The sequence below is a fragment of the Gigantopelta aegis genome, chromosome 9 (genome assembly GCF_016097555.1).
Source record: "Gigantopelta aegis isolate Gae_Host chromosome 9, Gae_host_genome, whole genome shotgun sequence".
Classification (NCBI taxonomy): Eukaryota; Metazoa; Mollusca; class Gastropoda; order Neomphalida; family Peltospiridae; genus Gigantopelta; species Gigantopelta aegis.
In genome coordinates, this window is record NC_054707.1 from 32,898,230 (window position 1) to 32,904,229 (window position 6,000).

The 6,000-nt window shown below is 33.6% G+C and overlaps 1 protein-coding gene across 1 annotated transcript in view; it reads left to right on the top strand.

The window, feature by feature from the left end:
• LOC121382364 (cytosolic carboxypeptidase 2-like) overlaps positions 1 to 6,000 on the top strand; it is a 121,191-nt gene that overhangs the window by 11,002 nt on the left and 104,189 nt on the right. The window lies entirely within an intron of this gene.

Genomic DNA, 6,000 nt, shown 5'->3' on the forward strand with positions numbered 1-6,000 from the left:
AGAAGTTATGAACGCACTGAACACAAACAGTCATACTGACGAGTGTTCGGAGACATTTGAATTCAGCATTAGTCTTGATCAACAAGACTTCTTATTGTTACTGTAGTAATTTCTAACTTTTAACTTCATTGTAAACACAGATGTATTAGAATCAACTGGTTTTCTTAATGCTAGGCTGAAACTACCAAGTACCAACTGCCTGTTACGACTTCTACGACTGGCCAGTTGCTAGTCTGAGCACTCTTAAAACTTTATTCTTGTTGTATAACCCATTAGTTGTTAATCTGAGTACACTCATCATAAGTCAGGAGTTTGGGAAATTACAACGCAATCGTCTAGTTGGCCAACTTTCATAAGAGACTAACGTTATTGAATAAGCTTTAGTAGTAAGATGTGATCCATATATTTTATGTTTTAAATAATAAACTTCTCTTTATAATGGGTTGCTGGTGTTGTAAATAATATTAAGCATGATCTTCTCAAATGGAATGATACGAGATATAACATTAACCACTCGAAAGTCATGTAGAATATGCATGAGGTAATAAATTATGATACAGGAAATGTATTAATAGAATCTATCACCGTTGTGTCCCGAAGGTTGGAATTGCCGTATCTATACCTCACAACAGTGTTAATAAATAAAACTGACTTACCATATTTTTGTTTCTTAATTCAGTCTGACTCAGGTGGAATTAGTGTTTTCTGTTTTTTACACTTCAGTTGGCTAAATAAAAAATTAGCTTAAGGCATACAATGCTACATTGTGTCACCTCACCTTTAAGTTGTGACCATTACTGTCACATATCCTACAGCTAATAGATTTAATACCATGGCAGATACATGTATGCATGTATCAGCAGCATATATACTGTAAATCTGTTAATGTTTTCCCCATATATAAACGTAGGTGAATTTTTGTACATATAAATGAAATAAATACATGTATAAACAAAATGTTTAACTATATGCACAATCAAACCTTTGCATTGAACAGTTTTGAAGCTACATTTATTTAATAGCTATCTCCCAGTTTCTACTAATTTTTATCCAGAATAGTGTGTGTTGATCTGGGGCCTAATTCACTAAACTCTCGCAACTTTGTGATCTAGCAGTGCAATGCTAAAATACTTGCAAAGAGGATGCTTTGTTGTCTAGCAGAGCCTAAGAGACCTTTGTGAATTAGGCCCCTGATAAGTAGCCATCAGTCTTAATTACATAGCTCAGTCGGTAGAGCGATCGCTTGAGGTGCATGCATCATAGGATCAAATCACATCAGTCGACCCATTCTCTAATTGTGTTTTCCCCCGTCCCAACCAGTGAACCACAATCAGTACATCAAAGGCTGTGGTATGTAATTGCATGGTCTCTGGGAAAGTGCATATAAAAGATCCCTTGCTACTAATGTCGAGGGTTTTTTATCTAAGACTTACATCAGGATTACAAAATATTTTACATCCAATAGCCAATGATTAATAGATCAATGTGCTCTAGTGGTGTCATTAAACAAAACAAAAACTAACTTTTAAAAATTACTTTACTAATATGTCTGCTGTATGTTGATAGCATATTATGGTAAAAAATTAGATTTTTTTAACTATTAAAGCAGCTGTCCCTATTTACTAGACGGTGTAAAATATTTTCCACTAAAGCAGTGTTTTTGAACTGTTAACTTTCTTTTTGATTAAATTATCAACGTTTGGCGAATTCAATGTTTTTCTGATGAATATGGTGTTTGTAGTGGTTAAAAATCCATTTTATATAAAACTATTAATCGCGGTTCATGAAAATTGTGGTTTTATGCCCATGGTCTGATGCACCATTTTCCAATTTGTGAGCAGCAATTGATCTCGATTTTTGAAGTACGGTGTGGTAAAAATGTTCTTTTTAGTCCCCTACCGGTCCAACCGAAGGGGGATATAGGTTTCATCTCCGTCCATCTGTCTGTCCGTCAGTCTATCCCACATTGTTTTTTGGATGTGTTTTGCAGAAGGCTTTGAGATATTGAGCTGAAATTTTTTGTGTAGCTTTATTATGTGCTGTTACAGATCAAGTTTGACTTTCATGGTGATTTATCCATTTTTGACAGAGTTATGACCCTTGAACTAAGAGATATGAAACTTTTCCTGGACTGTTTCCAGAAGGCCTTGAGATTAACCTAAAATTTTGTGTATAGCCTTATCATGTACTGTTACATATCAAGTTTGACTTTCAGGGCAATTTACCCATTTTTGACGGAGTTATGACCCTTGAACTTAGGCAATGTGAAAATTGGTTTTCCAGACTTCTTTTCTACAAGGCCTTGAGATATTCAACTGAAATTTTGTATATAGCTTTATCATGTACTGTTACAGATAAAGTTTAACTTTCATGGCAATTTACCCACTTTTCACAGATGTTTGACCCTTGAATTTAGGAGATATGAAAAATTGTTGGGTCAGATAGGGGACGTGTAATGCTTTAGTAATACTCTCAAAATGCTTGTTTTTCTAGTCAAGATATAATTTTATATTTACAATCATTTTCCAGATGCTCTGAAAAATGTATGTATGATAGCTGGCGTACTTGTACTACTTCAAGTACTTGTGAAAAGTATCGTGAATAAATCGAACTGTGGATCAAATATCAAAAATCAAATTGAAAATAAAAAAACCTGAATCATCCCATTCCTTTAATGGGTCAAACAAGCATAATTGAACCTATGATCCATCACACCTCAAACACTCTACCTCAAAGCTACATAATATATACGTCCCACCCCTAGTGTAGATGTGTAATATATAAGCCTTTATATCAACCTGTTTGTAATGTTACATGCTTTAATCTGCACGAAAATCTGGCTATAAAAATAAAATGGTTTACGGTATGCACCGACCATGTTGATAAGCTCTTTTTGTTCTTATTGACAACTGATTGCTGGAGGTCTGGCTCCATGAAGATAAGGTTCACATAAGTAGATTAATATCTTTAGCATTTGCCAGCTTATAATAAAGATAATTGTAACTGCATGTCTGTTTCCCAGTACAATAGAGGCACCGGTGTTTAGTGTTTGCTTGACACCATGCATGGTTGGAATTCAACAGTTACCAGATTATATTTCAGTATTGATCAGAAAATCAGGCTAGCTGTATATTATTATAGTCCTATGGAAATGTGTGTTGTACAGTCTTGTGTAAATAAAATGTCTGTGTGATCAAGTTCGTTCTAATTAGTAATTAATTTTCTCAATTCTAAGTGTGTTGAATGGATACTTTTGGATATACTGATTACCCACAAGATGTTGATTTATCATTTCGACCGAAGCCTCAATTAACTATAGGTTTGTAATAACTGTTTAAATACTTAATATGGCAATATGCTCACTCGCCCATTAAAGTCAAATTGGTTCATAGCTAAAATAGTGCAACTACTTTAAAAAAAATGTATATAAATTCTCGTAAAAGTCTACTTTATACTAACCACCACTCACACTATTTGCAGGCTTCAAAATAAACAGTCGGAGTTAAGAAAAGTCGTTCCTTATATCCAGGGATTTGTGTAATCTTTATGAGTATTAATCAAATTAATTTAATGTACATACATGTACAGGTATAATTACAAAATTTCCGTTGTTATACAGTTTTCTCTATTCTGATTGGACGATGTCAAAGAAAAACTTTATGTTATCTTTCAATAAATCTCAGAAAATGACATCATTATGCCAGCTGGGACATCATTACATAAAACATGTCATGGATAGCATGTTAGAAGCTGATTTATGTGTTATTTTAACCAAATATGGCATGTTCAGGCATTTGTCGTAAATTTTAGAAGACATTGGGTTGGGGGTTTCTAAACTGTAGCAAGGGAACTTTATGAGGGTTCGACCACCAAAACCCACCCCCATCACACGCTCCTGTGTTTGTAATTATATAAGAATTGTTTGTAATTTTTTAATGAATTTATCAATGTATAACTGTCACAAACTGTATAGCATAGTGAAGAGATTTTAAACTAAAAACTTCACAAAATGATGTCATTACATCAAATGGGATGCCATCACGTAAAATCGGTCATGGGAAGAATGTTAGAAACTGATTTATGAATTACGTCTAGTTTTAACTAAATAAGTTGGACTGTTTGTAATTATAAGAATTGTTTGTCATTTTGTTGTGAATTTATCAATGTCTATAACAGTCACAAATTTTGTATAAAATCACTTCACAACGCTACGTGATTTTATACAATATATATATCGATAAATTCACACAAAAAGGGCCAACAATTCTTATATGTACACTAAATATAACCACTAGGAATAATGCATTATGGCAGGTGCCAGCTGGAATTAACTTCATAAAACAGATCTCAGAAAATTGCGAGTATAATATATTTTGTTTGCATGTTGCTCAATCAAGCCTAGTTTTGCATAACAATAGTTTTGTTCAAATATTAAAGATAGAACATTATTTACATGGAATTATCATGGGTTATACAAAAAAGACATTGGTTACCTCAGCTTGGTTTTGCATAACCCATAAATAGTTTTCCCAAATGTTTAGTTATCTAAGGAAGAAAATGGTTTATTTAACGACGTACTCAACACATTTTATTTTCAGTTATATGGCGTCAGACATATGGTTAAGGACCACACAGATATTGAAATAGCCCAATGGGTCCAACAATGGGGATTAATCCTACTGGGCTATGTCCCGCCCCAGTTCTCTGAGGAAGAGCTATATATGGCCCTGAATTACTTAACACTAATATTAATATATTTATTTGGTCCTCACTAATCCATTTTTGTTGCACTGATCAGACTTTCTTGTTAGTCAGCTATTGGATATAAATTTCAACAATTATAATTTGTTTTAATTATCTTAATATTTTGTTGATTGCAATTACTTATTAGTTTTGTTTTCAAATTATTTACAGACATATAATTCATTGTATTTACCTTCACTTTGGAGGGTGTGCTATATAGACACCATTTTTTCATTTTCAGTTAAGAAGGAATTATTTTATATTAATTAATTTTAATCTATTTGTATGTTTAGATCCACCTAAGATCATATGACACACTATTCTGGGTATGCACACACACTTCTTTCTATCTGGGTTACCAGGACAGGAGGTAATGGTTAAGTGTTATTGGGTAAAGGTAGATAATCCAGTGTAGTTGACTTAGCTTCTCCCTTAAATTTAGCTATTATAGCACTCTGGGATGGAACAAGTATGGGGATGGTAATGTGGCAGGTACAAACCATAAGCTGTATTCACACTTACACAATTTATACAAAACACAAACAAGTTATTAAAGAAAACAATATTTATTAAAATATAATATTTTTGGCATATGCTTTTGGGGGCAAAATAGAAGTTTGGGTCCAAACCACTGCGGTCGTGCATGTGAGCTCATTATTCACAAAGTACGAATTTGTGTAAATGGCAGGAAAACTGCGGCTTTCCTGTTACTCAGTTTTTTAGCTCAATATTTGTGCGTGCCCCCGAAACAGTTAGCTTGCTACAGCTGCGGCTGTGTATGCTGGCAGTTCATATCGGCGAGTTAACCACAACACCAGAGAAACTGCGGTTCCCCTGATATTTTGCCAGTTTAGTTAACCCACTATGAACTGCAGATTTTTTTATACTGATTTGTTGGGGACGCAATGGTGGAACAAATCTACTGCGGCTGGTTTGAACACCATGAACCCAAAATGAACTAAAACATTAGTTTTAGTGATAGCCCCCAAAAGAAGTATCATATAACACACATGTATAATATTATTAATATTTTTCACCATTTTAATGCACACATCAATAAAACACATCGACTGATAATTAAAAAACCCCAAACTTGTTGGTCATGCAAAGTTTAGATCTGTTGCTATGCAATTGTTCTTTATATTGTCTAAATTCAAGTCACTTCTGTAAAATGGGCTACATGTACCTGTACAATATTCACTCCATCATAATATGAATATCATAATGCTTTAGACGAATGAATGAATGAATGTTTAA